General features: G+C 49.6%; 1 protein-coding gene across 1 annotated transcript in view; it reads left to right on the forward strand.

The window, feature by feature from the left end:
- The first annotated feature begins 14,981 nt into the window (after positions 1-14,981).
- The window catches only part of MID2 (midline 2), a 220,530-nt gene continuing 218,426 nt past the window's right edge, over positions 14,982-17,085 (forward strand). The window contains exon 1 of the mRNA XM_077307324.1: positions 14,982-15,246. The gene's annotated coding sequence lies outside the window, so the exon portion shown is untranslated. The remainder of the gene's footprint in view (positions 15,247-17,085) is intronic.

Raw genomic sequence — 17,085 nt, forward strand, 5'->3', positions numbered from 1 at the left:
CCAGGCTACCAGAAACATCTCAGTACTACCCTTCCCCCCTTGAAACACTGTCTCCTTCATCATCTAGCAACTAATGGGGAAAGCAATGTGGGTGATAGGAATGTATGGGATGCTGGTTTTAGGGATTTTTTACAGGTTTTATTGAATTGTTTTAACTATGTTGATTTTATTTTTAGGAGAGCCAGCTTGGTGTAGTGGTTAGGAGCACGGGCTTCTAATCTGGCAAGCCAGGTTCAATTTCATGCTCCCCGACATGCAACCAGCTGGGTGACCTTAGGCTGGCCACAGCACTGATAAAGCTGTTCTGTCTGAACAGGAATATCAGGCCTCTCTCAGCCTCACCTACCTCACAAGGTGTCTGTGGTGGGGAGAGGAAGGGGAGGTGATTGTAAGCCGCTTTGAGAGCGGCGTATAAGAACCAACTCTTCTTCTTCCATGTGATGTACACCAGTGGTCCCCAACCTTTTTATCACCGGGGACCACTCAACGCTTGACAATTTTACTGAGGCCCGGTGTGGGGGGGGGTAGTTTACTCCTCTACTCTCAACCACTGCCCTAACGCTCTCTGATCACTATGGTAATGTTTAAACATCCCTTCAAAATAAGATACAGACACGCCACAACAATGAACATAAGGAACATTTTATTTTCATGGAAATTTTAACTCATGACAATGACAAATCAGTGGGAACCCTGAGCTTGTTTCTCTGCAACGAGCTAGTCCCATCTGGGAGTGATGGGAGACAATGACACCCGAAGTGTGTTGTAAAGGGCCGGGGGGGGGGGGTGAAGTAAAGGGCCGAGGGGGGCAGAAGGCGTCCTTCGCGGCCCACCTCCAATTAGTCAAAGGACCACATGTGGTCCACGGCCCACAGGTTGGGGATCGCTAACGTACACCATCCCAAGGCTGCTGGGCCGATGGAAGGGTGGGTTTTCCTATAAATCCAACTATAAAATTATTAAAGCCAAACTGGGTTATCTAGGCACTCTGTTTCTGACCTGGAACTCACAAGTCTTCGCCAGAAGACTTGAAAGGAAGGGTTTAGCATGAAATTTCTGAACTGGGATTTAATAAATGGTTTTCTTTTGGCTCTCTTCCTGGGCTGGCTTTCTCTCACCTAGTACAGGCATTAACTTTCTCAGCACAACCACGGAATGGTTTCTGCATTTTTCTTAATTAGATTTGAATTTTACCTAATTACATTTCCATATGTACTCCCTGCCTTTCCTGGCCCCTTGACCTTGCCGGCTGTTTTCTTTTCCCACCCACCCCCCCACCCCCGGTAAAAAAAAGTAAAGAATGCGCAGTGAAAGAGAATCCTTTCCATGCACTTGAACAAGTAGACTCTAGTCTCTGAAAGTTGATGCAACCAAAAAATAAAAAGCAATGTTCACACGGTCTGCTCAAAAGCAAGCCCCATTTTATTCAATGGGTAAGGTGACCAGATCTTGACGGAGGTAAAGCAGGACACCAGGGGTGGCAGCGGCCCTCCCTCCGACTGGGACGGGGGCGGGGGCGGCAGTGGTGACAGCGGCGGCCCTCCCTCCTTTCCTCCCTCCGACTGGGTGAAAAGGGTGTCCCTTGGCATTCTTCTCTGCTAGGGGGCCACCCCTACTGATGCACCCCGTTTTCCCCCAGGCCTGGAGAAGGCGGTGGCCTTGCAACGGAGCCAAGCCAAAGCTGCAAGCCAGGCTTCCCCTTGAGCCCCACCATCGGCCCTCCGACTGCTTCCTGGTCCGGGGAGGGAGCTCCATTACTTCTGCCCCCCGCCACCCCTGCCCTGACCTGACCTTGGCCAAATGCTTATCGCTGCTGCCGCTGCTGCCGCTGCTGCCGCCACCTCCTCCTCCAGGCACCCCAGCGCTACCACCAGCCCACGGCTTGAGTCCTGGCCGATAAAGTGGGACTTTTAAAGACCTGGACGGGACGCAGGTCAATGTCCTCAAAGGCATGAGTATTCCACGGAAATCGGGATGGATGGGCAGCTTATCAATGAGGCTTACTCCTGGAAAAGTAGTTGCAGGATTGCAGCCTAACATGGCCACCCAATCTATAATTAAAGGAATAAGACACTCATGAGAAATGCCCTCAATAAAAGGATCTAGCTGAACGCGGCTACATCCCTTTTTTTATTTCCCTTTGAAGTTTGCATCCCAGTTGCTGCTTCTGTCTCGGACAACAAACTGCTAGGACCAATGGCTGGGCATACCTTTTATTCTTACTTGTAGGAAAACACCTTCTGAACTCCTTTGCATGCCACCGAAGATGTCAGCTGAGCCAAACCTCACAAAAGGAGCAGATCGATAAAAATGCAAAGGCCTGGCTGCTCTTGTTTCATGGCTTGGAATTCCTGGTTTAAATGAAAATGAGAAAGGAACGGGAAACCGAGGCAGCACAAATCTGCCCATTGAGTAGGCCAGCGGCATAGCAGAGCAATTCTGAACAGCACAAATTTGGCCTTGGGCATTTCAATCCAGCTGCTCCAGAATAGGCGACACATTCTGCAGATGAAGCTGCCACCGTGGGTGGGGGGGTGAGAATGGCAAAGCTGTCACAGAGCGCCATGCTAGCAATAGCAAACAACGCCAGGGTGCTTGGCTTCCAGAAAGGGTGCTCATGCAAGAGAACCCTGGATATTAAGCCCCTGGCAGACACCCCTGTGATGGTTGCTTGAAGCCAGGGGTTTGTTTTCTGCAGTGGGTGCTAAATGATACCAAACGACCTAACTATTGCAAAAGAGCTAATTTGGCAGGCATTATTTGTGGACTTCTATTATTTGTCAAGGTTTTTACTGTGTGCCTTGATGGTGTTTTTGTTTGTAAGCCATCTTGGGACATCTTACCACTCAGCACTCACCTCTGCCCATCAGTGGGCCTCTTTCCACTGCAGAGTCGAGCCCTTCTATGGCAGAGCCGGAATGAGGCACATGGTCACTCCTAGCATGACCACAGGCAGGATCATGTGGCCATGACTTCTACTTCTGTGTGATGCATATAGCGAGGGGTGCTGACCACCAGGCACCTCGTGGCGTGCTGGGGCATGGTCCCTCCTGGCCAGAGCAGCAGGTTGCATCCTCTGAGGTGTTGGTGGGATGTACTCTGGGAAAAAAAGGTGGTCAGACATCAGAAACAGTTCAGAGCAAGCAAGGAGGAGCACAGTTTAGGTTTTGTCAAGCCTTCCACTCAAATGGAAGGCGTCCCCTAAATACAGAATCCTGCCTTGTGAGCTTCCAACAGCTTTGTTGAGAGACCAGGAGAACCAAGACTTTCCCATCCCTCTCCCAATGATAGCCAGCGAACACCAGTACCTATCACTGCCCTGGAGGTCCTCCCTGCAAGGAGACATCTCCTGGAATCCAGGGGGTGCCAGATCAGGGTGAATTTAAAGCAGAGATTGGGGCCAGCAGTCCAGAAAAGTTCCCTGGGCTGCCAGCTGGACGCACGGAGGTGGGGAGAGGTAGGGAAGATGAGGGGGACTGTCTCAAGCGACCCAAAATGTGCCTGGGGATGGAGGTGCCTTGGATGGGGAGGGGCTTCTCTTTCAGACTGTCCCCTTTAAACGCAGCAACGCAGCCGCACAGGTGCACAGGGAACGTGTCGAAATGTCCGGCCAACGCAATCCCGACCCAGCAGCTCCCATCTAACCTGAGGTGAGAGGCATCAAGCACCAACATCCCTGGAGTTCCTCCTGCTGGATTGGCACTAGGGTGAGAAGATCAGCCCCTGGGTCCATCTCCAAGGCTACTGGACTCTGTGGCAGCTGATGGGACGTGGAAGGCTCTGCACACCTGCTGGTTGTATTCACAGCCAGGGACTTCTCTGGCTGCTGCTGAGTGCTCTCTTCCATGGTCGACTTCCTGCCCTTGAGTTTCAGGCTGCAAGCCATGTGCTTGGGGTGACCAGTGCCATCCCCCTTGCTGTAGACTCCCCACAGCTTCTTGTAGTTGGGGCAGGTCACTGGGGTGGCTCTGGAGACCTTGTTGTGGCTCACACAATGAAAGTATTTCTGCCGTAGGTTCTTCATTTTTGTCTGGCACTTGAGCCCTGTACGGTTGTGACCATCAAAGTGAAAGAAAAGCAATGTGTTCAAAGCATGGAAGAAATACCCATAGCATTGATGCCCGGTCTCCCACTTGAAATCCCCTCACACCTGTACATCACCACCCAACACAATAAAAATGAATAAAATGTTTCTCACAGGTTGCTGCCACCCACTACCACTATATACATGTGCCCTTTGATGAGAACATGCTTATAAATTAATTTTCTTTACAACATAATGTTGTAAATGTGCACTTTGTGTACCTGTGTAATATTATAATAAATTGATTTCTCGTCAAGTTGTGAGTACGCAGATGCGCGTACTCATTGCCCCATGTATGGCAGTATTTTAAATCTCCCCCTCCAATCCGGAAACAGGGAGAGGGAGGTGAGGACGGGACAAAGCTAATGAGACTATCACACCTTCCCTCCTCCATACGGGGTTGCTCCTTGATGATCCCCCATGGGATGCGCAATAGGAGGTGGCAAATCATGTTTTGGAGATTTCCCATATCTCAAGGCAAATCGGGTCAAAACTTGAGCCAGCCGCAGGACAGCCTCAGGTTGCAGATGACGTTGTGTGGAGGGGGCTCTGAAACCAGCCAGCAAACAGAGTCTGTCTTGGGACAGATTCCTTGTGCAGAAATGGTCTCTCTCTCTCTCAGCAAACATCAACCAGTTCCATACTTCAAAAAATCTCATTTTTAAATTTTCTGTAGGCTTGTACAACTGTTTCTGAACTGCAGACCTAAAGTCGTCAGGGGGTGAAAATCATACACACACGTTATCCTTGGGTGTGTTTAGAACTAGAATAGATAGTCTGAAGAGTACAGACTCTTCTAAAGCATTCCTAACAATGTACTTGGTGTACATTAGTCTATGAAGTCTTTTTCTTCTGGCAGAATGAGAAGAGCTTTGAAGCGGGGATGAATGTGCACCATTCAAGACTGACTATCATGAGGAAATATTCCCTGGCTCATTTACCATTTTAAAAATGTTCGTTAAAAATTGATTTCTTCTCCGTCTATCGTCCACAATTTACAATTTGCACTTCAAGCCAGTGAAATATTTAAATATATGATGGAATGGATTTAAATTATGCATTGGATCATTAAAATGTGCATAAAAATTATATCAGGCTGGGCAAACGATTCTACCACCCCTCCCTCTTTAATAACAAAGCTCCCTCAAATTAATTTGGACAAAGTTTTGTTTTTTTTAATCACTTTTGTCACTTGGAATGGCTTCCCCAGAAATGTTTGTTGCTCAGGTCTAATCATGGGATAACTAGTAGAGGGGTGTGTGAACTTGTGGGTGTTGACTTCCAGAAGATGGGGTGTGATTTGTCGAATTGTCAATTTATGGATGGTTTCAAATTTCTTATCCCTGGTGTTTTATCCCCATTTCAATTTTAGTTCTTCCTTGCATGAATGAAAACAGGATATTCTTTATTGTCGCAGCATGTTCTGATTTCTGGCCCCAATGTTTTCCAGTAAAATATACATTTTCTAGAATTATTTGTGCATCAATAATTTAGCATTAGACAAGATATGTATTTTCTATGTGTGAATTATGCACCTCTAAATAGTATCTAAGCTGCATATGAAAACTGGTTGGCATGTGCAAGTGAGAGAAATGAATCTATAAAACCAAACAAAAAGGCTGGAAGTCGAATAGGCTAAGAAATGAAAAAGGGAACCCCCACACACACAATTGTGATGAAAGATATGTGGTGACCCACTTTTCTATTTATTTATCTGTTTATTACTAAATTTATATACTGCTGACTCCCAGACCAGCCGGCTTGTGGCAGTTCACAAAAGCAGGATAAAAGCATAGGATGGCAAGATTACGATCTCGCCAACAGAAATACAATACAGTCCCAAACAGTTAAAAATGGTGAGGATGGCTCTCTGCAGCAGATTCCAGCTCTGATAGCCCTCCCAATTGAGGGCCCCCAGCATGGAAGATCAAGTTAATTCATACCTTAGTAATCCCCATTTCTATGTATCGGTGTGAAAGTTGAACAATGAAGACAGCTGGCAGGAAGAAAATAGATTCTTTTGAAATGTGGCAATGGATAATTTTACAAATACTGTGGACTGCCAACAAGACAAATAGGTGGGTTCTAGATCAACTCAAGCCTAAAGTCTCCCTCAAAGCTAAAATGACTAATCTGAGGTTATCATACATTGAGTACCTTATGAGAAGACTCACTAGAGAAGACAATAATATTAAGGAAAGCAGGCGGCAGCAGGAAAAGTGGAAGACCCAACATGAGTTGGGTTGACTCAATAAAGGAAACAGCAGGCCTGAGATTGCAAGACCTGAGCAAGGGTGTTCATGATAAAATGTTTCGGAGGTCATTAATTCACAGGATCACCATAAATTGGCAGCAACTTGATGGCACACACCAGGGCTGAATCCACACGGAGCTTTTATTCCAATCCCAGGTCGATTCAGTCCCTGCCATCTCCACTGAATGCGATTTCCATTTTGATATTATCTGATATAAATTTTCCCTCTGCAACAAGCATGATTGATCCGGAGTGACCCTGCCTTTATCCTGCAATATCCTATAGTGGATATAACCCTCAATATTTGAAGAATCTGATTGAGAAAGCATGAAAAAGCATGCGGAGCTCTGCTTGCTTTGAATTTGTTCCTGAACTCCGTGGTAGAGAAGCCCTGATTGGCCAGGGCATCTAACTTAAAAGGGAAGCCCTAACTTCTCTCAGCAAAAGCTCCAGAAGCCCACACTTCTCCAGGAGAGATGTTTTTTTCTCCCTCCTCTGCTGTCTCCAATCCTCCCACCCCTCTCATTCAAGAAAAGAAAGAAAGAGGCTCCTGCTGGGCCTGCCCCCTCCCCCGCCTTCTGAGCTTCCTTAACCATGTGCAGAACACTTTTCTGTTTCAGTGGGGAGGGGAGGGAGAAAGACCCGAGTTCAAATCGATCTGGATTCAGCAGGATCCACAACGGAATAAACAAAGTAAGTGCAGATTCAGCCCAGGGCTGCCACAAGGAATTTTAAATGACTGAGATTGGGTTAAAAACTGCCTGGGTCCAGCCCATTTGGTTAAAAAACATTTCTCTGAGTTGTGAGAGACTCTGTGCAGTTCTAAGCTTCCATTTCCTTCTACGCTCTGGCTTCTTTTTGGGTTTTTATTATCCCCTTAACTACAACTATATTTTAAATAGCGGTGGTAGTGACAATCCACATTTATCCAACAGCTTTTACTGCAACGTATTAAACTGCTGGGAACGTATTTCCTCACTTTTGGAAGTTAAAAAAATAATCTCATCTATTTCTGATAGGCTTATTGCCAAGAAATTGAATCTGAACTTGTACGTCTCTCCTCCCTGGCAATGGTGAATAATAAAACACTTCATGGGTCTCATTTGAAAAAGCCTTGGCTTGACAGCTCTCTGAAAATGCTTCTGGCTTTCTCTGGGATTGTTACTAGGTTGCGCGAACAAAGAAAACTAAACAGCGGCCTGTCCGCGTGAATATTTTGCTCTGCACCCCGCTGGTTTATCGAGCAGGTTCCGGGGTGGGGTGGGGGAGCCGAGAAAAATCACTCATGTGGTTTCAGAGCTTGCTCATCCCCCAAGGCTCTCTGCCTCCACACCCTTTGAGCTTCCCTGGGCCAGACTAGGAAGGCTGCCTTCCTCCTGCCCCTTCCTGCCCTGCCACTCCCAGCTTTCTTCCACTTTGCAGAAGCAGTTGTTTCAGAAGAGGCCAGAAGGCATCAGTGGTTGTGTCTGCACACACGGCATCCATTTGGAAACAGCTGCCCCTGCCACGGGACGACGTGTTATGTGAAACTTCCTACACCTTTTGTGGAACCTCCCTATGTGTTGTGATTGCTCCACCCACCTGTGGCAGCCATTTTGTAACTAGTCTTCTCCCACGGCTGCCATCTTGCCACCCTCAGAATGCCAGAAGTGGCCACAGGTTCGACACAGTTGGGCACCCCTGGTCTGAATCATATGGTTAGGTAGTGCGTGTGAATAAAGCTGCCTCGTGCTGAGACCACTAACCTCATTATTATCAGCAGGGTCTCCCAGCCTCTTGTGGCACAGAGTGGTAAGGCAGCAGACATGTAGTCTGAAAGCTTTGCCCATGAGGCTGGGAGTTCAATCCCAGCAGCCGGCTCAAGGTCGACTCAGCCTTCCATCCTTCCGAGGTTGGTAAAATGAGTACCCAGCTTGCTGGGGGGTAAACGGTAATGACTGGGGAAGGCACTGGCAAACCACCCCGTATTGAGTCTGCCATGAAAACGGTAGAGGGCGTCACCCCAAGGGTCAGACATGACCCGGTGCTTGCACAGGGGATACCTTTACCTTTAGTGTAGTATAGGGTCAGAGTTCCAGGCTTGGATCTGAGAGATCCAGGTTCAAATCCCCACGCTGCCATGGAAATTTGCTAGATGACCTTAGTCCAGTCATGCTCTCTCAGCCTAATCCGCCTCACAGAATTGTGGATATGCAAGGAGTCCAACTTGTCCTTGTGGCAGATGATTGTCTCACCTTTCAAGTTTTTTGTTTGTGACTCTCAGAAACTATTACTATGTTATGCCCTTATTAAGCAATGACTTACCACGTTACGCTCCAGAAGCTACTTACTCAGAGACTATGATCCAAAAAGTATATCAGGTGTGACTTGGTTGCAAACATGACATCTAGAAATGTCTTGATGTTTAAGATTATGCAGAGCTCCCAGCATGGAAGAGAAAGATAAGGAAAGATAACCTTTTTTTTGCAATAAGAAAACCTAAAACAGGATTAGAGCCAGTTTGGTGTAGTGGTTAGGAGTGCGGACTTCTAATCTGGCATGCCAGGTTCGATTCTGCGCTCCCCCACATGCAGCCAGTTGGGTGACCTTGGGCTCGCTACGGCACTGATAAAACTGTTCTGACTGAGCATGAATCTCAGTGCTCTCTCAGCCTCACCTCCCTCACAGGGTGTCTGTTGTGGGAAGAGGAATGGGAAGGCGACTGTAAGCCGCTTTGAGCCACCTTCTGGTAGATAAAAGCGGCATATAAGAACCAACTCTTCTTCTTCTTCTTCTTAAATATATAAAAATTCTAGGAAGGTGCTTGGTGCAATGTTTGGCTGTACCAGATCAATCTGTAGTTGAACACTATTTTGTATATGCTGCTTCTAGCTCTTTACAAAAATCAACAGCTCTTCTTAGCTATACCTTTGCCTTTTGCTTCTAAATTCCAGGTGAGAGATCATGGAAACCTCTTCCTTTTTATTTTCAATAGTTCATGTAAATTAGTTGGCAGAAGGTGGAATAATTAATTTATAATGCAATCCTATGCAAAGTCACTTCAGCCTATGCCCCTGTGCTCTGAGTTGATTCCCGAGGCTGTATCACTTGAGTCTGCAGGTGTAAGACATACCATTTTTGTACACTCCCTGGTTTCAGGAAGAAAAAACAGCTGAACATGGGAGAGGTTCTAGCTCCACCTGTATCCTAGTGCCCTCATTTTATACTTGTATGGAGCTATTCAGACTGCTGCCATTTCAGGGTCAAATTAGATATGACCACTGATATGATATCCTCCTGGCTTTGGAAGATAATGTCTTTAACAGTCATAGTGGGAGATCTGGATCAGGGCCCTGGGAAGAGATCTTGATCAGACCTTCCATGTCAAGAGAAGAGGAGGGGGAGTGTTCCATTCCTTATGCCATTTTCGCAAACTTAATCTCTGCCTCCGCGTGGCGCTATCGGCCCTGTTGGATTAAACACCAAACCTCCCATAAGGGTCTATGCATTTTCACCATGGCACATGAAGAAGTCCTGTTTGGGGGCCAACACTGCAGAAATGGCATGGGTGATGGCCTGGTTGTAAAGAAAATGATTGCAACCTTCTGAGTGATCATACAGTTATTAGAGATTGGCTATAATTTCTACATCCTGTCCTGGTTCAAGTCTTTGGTTATGACCCGGCAGAGAAAACGGCTTGCTCCTCTCTGGAATGTAGTTTTTGATAAGCTCTCTCACAAGACCAAAGTTTACGCTATAGCTGAGATAGTCATTCTCAAGGCTAGAGAAATGGAAGAAGAGTGTGTCACTACCATTTATGTAAACAATTGGAGGTTGGGGGGGGGAAGGATGCAAGCAGCTTTTTGGACCTGCCAGCAGTCCCTGGAAGGCTGGCGTAAGAGCTGTAGGGAGGTGGAATGGGGTGGCAGAAGCCCCAGGCTATTGGCTCATCCTGCAAGGCATCATCTCTTCCTGCCTCCAAGGAAATTGTATTTAACACTATGCAATCCTACTGTTCTCTGCACAGATTTGAGAATCCCCCTGTGTCTATTTCTTCTGCAGTAAAAATAAAGGTTTTTCTCTCAGTGTGCAGTAAAGGTTTTTCTCTCCGTGTGATTCATTGGGGATGAGCAAAAGAACCCTAATTTGGCTGTTTAGCTATCATGGGGGTGGAAGGGATATCTCCTCTTCTCCGCTATATTTGGCACTGACCTATACCAGGTCTTCAGAGTTTCCTATTTACCCCTAAGAGAAGAGAGGGGCCACCTGGTTGTACTTCATCCCACTGCATTCTCCTGCGTGTGTTGTCAAGATTCAGCATGTACAATACGACTGGCTTCATGTAAGACATTGGGGTTGCAATCCTGCAAACAGCAAATTCAGTAAAATGTAAGGAGTCAGTATGTAGGACTGCGTCAGGAAAGCCAGTCATGCGGACACCCAGCGTTGAAATTGCTGTTTGCTTTTCATGAATTGGGAGGGGAATTCCGCAACATTCTCTTCAGAGGACTGCACCCAAGCAAGTGTTCCTGAAATACAAAAATGCCACAACTTCAGGGAAGTACACAAAGGCAAGGATGTTTTGCATTGGCTCGTTCCAATGGGCTGGCTTCCCTTGAAGTCCCTAGTACCTGCAAAATAAAAACAAACCTTAATTACAAAAGAAAGAGGGTTACATTTCTAGGTGATGAGAATTTTTGTTCCTATTGCCAAAGTGCTGCCAGGTGTGGAAAGCCCAATTTCCCATCCTGAATGAATATTTTGACTTTGTTTGCTAATTTCTTCTTTACCTTTGTGCTTATGTTTTCTTTTCTATTTTCTTAGGTCCTCAAAGACAACAGAATTAATCAGAAAGACAAGAGTAAGATACTTAAAAGCCAATTTTTTGTGGTTTTTGATATGGGACACATCTTCTGGCGTGGCCTCTGGAATGGAAATGGTACCGACGACATCAAGTCCGTAGCCCTTTCCCAGGGAGAATGCCAGAAGAGGCTGGGGCAGCTGTGGGGCACTGCAGCAAGAGGCCGCCCGGGGCAGCACAGGACACTGGGCCACCGCAACACTGCCCAGGGAGGCCTGGGCAGTTGCAGGGCAGTGCCACCCTGCTCCGCCAGGGGACATTGTGAGGCACCGCTGAGGCTGGGTGGGCCCGCACGGCTGCGAAGGTGAGGATAGGGGGGAGGGAGCAAGAAGTCTTGGTGGTGGGTCGGCCTTTGGGGGCTGGGGCGGAGGCCATGCAGCTCCCAGGGGTGGGGCAGCTGCCCTCCAGGCCTTTGGTGCGCAGGCCACAATGCCAATGGAGGCCCAGGCGCTGCCTTCCTGGCTGGAGGAAGTCAGGGCCCTTCTAGGAGAAAACGTGAGGGAGGCGGGAGGACACTTTGTGTGCATTTGTTTGTGTGTATGTGGGTGGGAGGGACAGGGAAGGAAGAGGGAAGGAGAGAGAGGAGGGGTTTGCGTGCGTTTGTGTGTGTGTGTTTGTGTGTGAGAGAGAGGGAGGGAAGGAGGGGGATGGATTAAAGAGCTCCAGAGCAGATATGCGTCCCGCATACTTGTGAGAGCCTGGGTGTCACTACTTTAATTTTTTTTTGGTCGCATTATGCTGCGTAATTGTGATAATTAGACAGGAGCAGTCTGCCAGACCTGGTTTTAACAGTGCAGTATGATTTCAGAGTTAAAATCCCTTATTAAGTAGCAATAAAGGCCTGGGGCAATGAAAACGTCAAGGTTAGTGACTAATGGGAGACGATTTCCGAGGTGTGAAAAGAAGTCATTAAAAGCGACTTGTTGCTAGCCCCATCCGTCTCCACCCAAGCGTGGAGGCACCCCCACAAATGGCAAGCCCTGGTGAGTCTGTTATGGCCCCAACGTTTTTGTGAACGACAACTGAACCCAAAGTACTGTTTTGCTTTTCTGGCAAAGAATGATCATACTGTGTATTTTGGACAATGTGATGAGAATGACTTTTCTGGGGTACAGGAAGAAACGGGTATGTTAAGGCCTATCCTGATAAGTTTAGCTAATTCTGGTAGTCGTTTATGCAGACATTTTGTTTTCCGCTGAACAGATCTTTTTCAAAGCACAGATTCAACTTCCTATAATTTGAATCCACCGACTGTAAGGAAGCTGGCGGAAGAGCTCCGTTTTGCAGTCCCCTTGCAGTCCCGTTTAAGTTCCATTATGACCCTGATCTCATTGGGCAGCTTGTTCCTGAGGGTCTAAGTCCCCCGCCCAACCAACCCCGTGGGGGGGCGGGGGCTTGAGCTCCTCAGTCCCCCAAGTTTACACCTCTGCCCGAGACCTACTGCAAATCAGTGTAGAGCCCCAATCTTGACGAATCATGTTTTGACTCAGTATAAGGCAACATAATGCATTTCATGTGCTAATTGCTCCAGGTTAGACTGCTAAGAAAAGTGTTGACATGGAAGGAAAACAGAGCAGGACTTCTGAAGATCTTAACCAATGGGCAGGAACACACGGGAGTAGGAGGGAGTAATTAGGCCTGATTCAATATGAGGCAGGTCCATGTGATCTGGTTCCTTCTGCAAAGCCACAGCAGTTACAGGCTGGTAACCCAGACCGGAGTCCCTAGCATTCTTTGTAATTGGGTTCTCAGCCTAAGGCTAAATTCACGCAGGCTCTTCTACTGCTGGGAATCAATGCATGTGTAAAACCCAGAAAGGCAGATCTCAAATACACTGGTGACAGGCATTGACAGGTTGTCGGCTCCTGGTTGAGAAATACCTGGAGGTTTTCAAGTTAGAGCCTGAGGAAGGTGGGGTTTGGGGAGGGAATGCGGTATAATGCCATAGAGCCCCCCCCCCCCAGCAGCCATTTGTTCTTGGTTTTGTTCTTGTTCTTGATCTCTGCCACCTGGAGATGTCATAATCCCAGAGGATGCCCAGCCGCCACCTGGAGGTTATGAGAAAAAAAGGAAGGCAAACATCCTCAGCAAAAGTATCACCAGCAAAAGCAAAATAAAAGTCGAACAAGCTGGCCAGGCTGTTTCGGGCTGCAGGAGTCCATCCTCAGTTTTGCCTGTGACAAGATTTTCCTGCTATCAACTAAGGTGTATATTGAGATCAAAGTCAACTTTTATTTTGCTTTTTGCCATATTAGCTGACCATGTGATTTTTTTCCTTGTTAATATTGTTTATATATACCTGATGTCTATTACAGTGTACTGCTTTCCTGAAAGCTTCAAGTGGGTAGCATAGTCTGACGAAGAGTGCTTGCACTCGAAAGCTCACAACTTGAATAAATCTTTGTTGGTCTTAAAGGTGCTCCTGGACTCTTGATTTTGTTTTGTTGTGCTTTCCTGAAAGCTCCAGTGTAAACCGTCCTGAGCCGCAAGGAAGGGTGGTATATAAAACAGATAGATAGCAGATTAAAATCGCCATTGCATAGATGGAGATTTTTGGGTGCCATTACATGGTTTCTCTTTGTTCGTTTTCCACTTGGAGATTGGCAGCTCTAAAGATGGACCAGGCACTGTGCTTCCTTACAACAGCATCCTAATTTGCCTGTCCTTTGCAAGGCATGTGTTGTTTTGACCTCTGGGGCTGTAAGCAACAGAATTAAGACCTGCAGCCCTGTTCACATGGGCAGGATACTGAAGTGGCAATGAAGTGGTTGAATGGCTTGCTCCAGACTGCAAGCGGAGGATCATGATGAATCCCAATTTGGAATGCTCCCCTATATTGAAAATGTTCTGCCGCTAGAATATTTATGCAGCCAGCAAAAGAGGAAGAGTAGAACCTCTCATTCTGTTTCTTACTTTGTTTCATTTGAAGGCGGACTCCCCTACTCTAGATGAAGTCTGAAAGTGGTATAGTCCATTCTGCCATCACAGGGCTCTACCACCCTCATTCTCCTAGCCCTGAGAACCAGGCTCTGGTCTGCTAAAATACCAATAACAGTAAAATGCTTATTGCAGAAGAGGAAGGGGAATGCAAAAAACAAAAAACAAAAAAACCCGAACCACTGCATTATGATTGATTCAAATGAGTAGCCGTGTTGGTCTAAAGTAGCACTATAAAATCAGAGTCCAGGAGCACCTTTAAGACCAACAAAGATGTATTCAAGGCGTGAGCTTTCGAGTGCAAGCACTCGAAAGCTCACGCCCTGAATAAATCTTTGTGGGTCTTAAAGGTGCCACTGGACTCTGATTTTATTGTGCATTATGATCGGTTTCTGAAAGTTTAGCCGTTGCGCAGATGGCCGCAGCCCGCGGCGCGCTTCTCCGGTTCCTCCACGAGCAGTTCAGGAAACAAGATGACCGGCATTCGTACGAGAAGACGCGTCCTTCTGCAGTTCGCCCCCAGGAATAGAGGTCACCCAGGTCAAAGGGAGTCATTTCTACAAAACATCTGCATGAGCCGTAAGATGTCACTTTGTCACGCGCGGTGGGCGGCCGAGAAGGATCGGCGCTCCTCCGGGGCAAGGCGCCCGGGCCCCGCCGCCGCTGCTTCCCCGCCTCTCGCACCGGCCCTGGGAAGCCGCCCCTGAGCTCCGGCCTCCTTCCCGGCCCTGCCGCCGCCCGAGCACGTGGAGGGCGGCCCCCTCGGCCGGCTCCCGGGCCCTGGCCATTGTCCGTCTGTCCGTGCGCGCTCGGCCCGGGCCGCTCCGCTCCGCTTCGCGCTGCCACCCCGCCGGAAGGAGGCGCCGGGCCGGAGGAGGGAGCCGAGGAGGTGGGCGGGCGCGGCTGTGGCTCCGGCTTCCTTCCCTCCCTTTCTCCTCCCCTCGGCCGGGCCAGCCTCGGCTCCCTCCCTCCTTCCTTCCCTCCCTCTCTCCCCGCCCGCCCGCATACGCGCCTCGGCCGGCAGCTCCGCGTTCTCCGCGCCCGGCTCCTCCTCTCCGCGCCTCCAGCAAGATGACAGCCGGGCGGCGGCGGTGGCGGCGGAGGCGGCGCGGAGGCTCCTCGCACCGGCTGGTAGGTCGGGGGGACGATGTCGCCGCCAACGCCGCCTGGCTGGCAGGCTGGCTGGCGGGAAGGAAGGAATCCTGGACGGGTGGGGAAGGCGGCGGCTCCTGCCTCCACCGGAGGGCCCGCGGTTGGCGCAGCAGAGGCGGCCTGAGAGCGCACCCTCCCCCCCGGTCTCGGCCAGCCCGACGGCGTCCTCTTCCAGCAGGGCAGAGAGAGAGCGAGATGACACCCAACCGGGGCGGGGTGTGGGTGCGCACGTAGAGGGGGAGGCGGCCTGCGGGGCATGCTCCTCGCCTTCTCTCGGTCGGAGTCGGGAAGGGGGAAGGGGTCTGCACCAATGGGGAAGGGGGGCGCCTTGGGGACCGTGTCCGCTTGCGCCGTCGGGAAGGACGCGACGTGCGGGAGAAGCCAGAGGAATGTGGGGCCGGAGTGGCCTTGCTTGCTTGCATCCCTCCCTCCGCCGGCCCTGGCCCTTCGCCTCGCTGTTTGTGCTGTGCCGAGTTTGCTGGCACAGAGCTCAGGTGGAAGGCGGCTGCTTCCGTGGGCAGCGCTAAGCCCCTCTTTTCCCAGGGCCTGGGCTTGGCTACGCCCCCACCCCACCTAGACTCCCCCCTGCCGGCCCCGATCCCCCCTCCCCGGTCGATCAAGCGCCCCTCTCCCGTCTGCCAAGCGGCGTCTGGAGTGCAGCGTCCCGCCTTGCCAGGGGATTAGGCGAGCTGGGAGCTGGAGCCCGGCAGGCGCAGCAGTAGCAGCAGCAGCAGCCGGGCAGGTGTGGAGCCAGGTAGCACCAGTTGAAACAAGTTTTCTTTCCCAGGTGGTACCGCCGGCCAGGAAGGCTACAGTCGGCGCCGTTGCTCCATCCGCGCTCTGGCTGTTGCGCGCCGCGTTCCCTTGCCTCTTTCCCCAGCCGGCCCGGCCGGCACATGTCGGGGGAGGGAAGGGGGAGGCCGCCGCGTTCTTGCTCCGCCGCCGGAGCCTCCAGATCGGAGCCCGTTTGCAAATCCCCACGTTGCGTCAGCCGGGGAGCTCGGTGCGCCGGGTCAGCCGGACGCGCTGGCAAAAAAAGCCAGCCTGGCTGTTAACCACCCTGGACGGCTTCTGCAGATCAGAGCTTTCCATCGCCCTGTTGAAGTTAAGGCAGCTATAAGTTTTTTTTTGGAAGGAGGCTTGAAGAAATGGCGGTACAAATCTGAGGCTTCTGCATGGAGCAATCTGTCCCCTCCCCCCAGCTCCTGCCTCTTGGGGTGCTCTGGGGACTTTGCTAGGTCTGTTGGCATTTGCTCTCCCTTGTGTGTTATCTGGCTATACAAGCCCCTCTAATGTAGAAGGTACCTGAGATCTTGCAATCCCCCAAATGCTTCTGGGGAGCCACTCAGGACATAGGAGGCTTATCCACCCCCTGTCTCATTTTCATTTTTGCATTTGCCAGCAGACATTCTTACAGTGGCCCAGAGATGTTGCTGGATTAGCTAGACTTGGCTTCATGGAGTTTCTCCATGTTCTGGCTACTGCAGGTAAGGCCATGGTTGATAATCGGGTGACTTCAAAACAGTCCCTCCTGTCTTTTGTCTGGCTGGCTGTCGCCTGTGTGAAGTTCTCTGTCCTTGCATTTGTGACGTGCACTGCCAATGCTGCATCCCCAGCTCAGTGTCTTGAGAAGCATTGTCCTTTGGGCTGGACCTAAGATGTCTCTGCATTTGTTTGTTCGTGGCATTGTTGTGGGGGGGAATCTCACTCTGTGGGGCACCTTTATTTATTTAGATTTAGATTTCTATACCGCCCTTCCCTACAGCTCTGGGCGGTTTACATAGAACGTTGCTGAATGCTTACATGGAATATTATAAC

Source organism: Paroedura picta, chromosome 13 (assembly GCF_049243985.1).
Source record: "Paroedura picta isolate Pp20150507F chromosome 13, Ppicta_v3.0, whole genome shotgun sequence".
NCBI classification, from domain to species: domain Eukaryota; kingdom Metazoa; phylum Chordata; class Lepidosauria; order Squamata; family Gekkonidae; genus Paroedura; species Paroedura picta.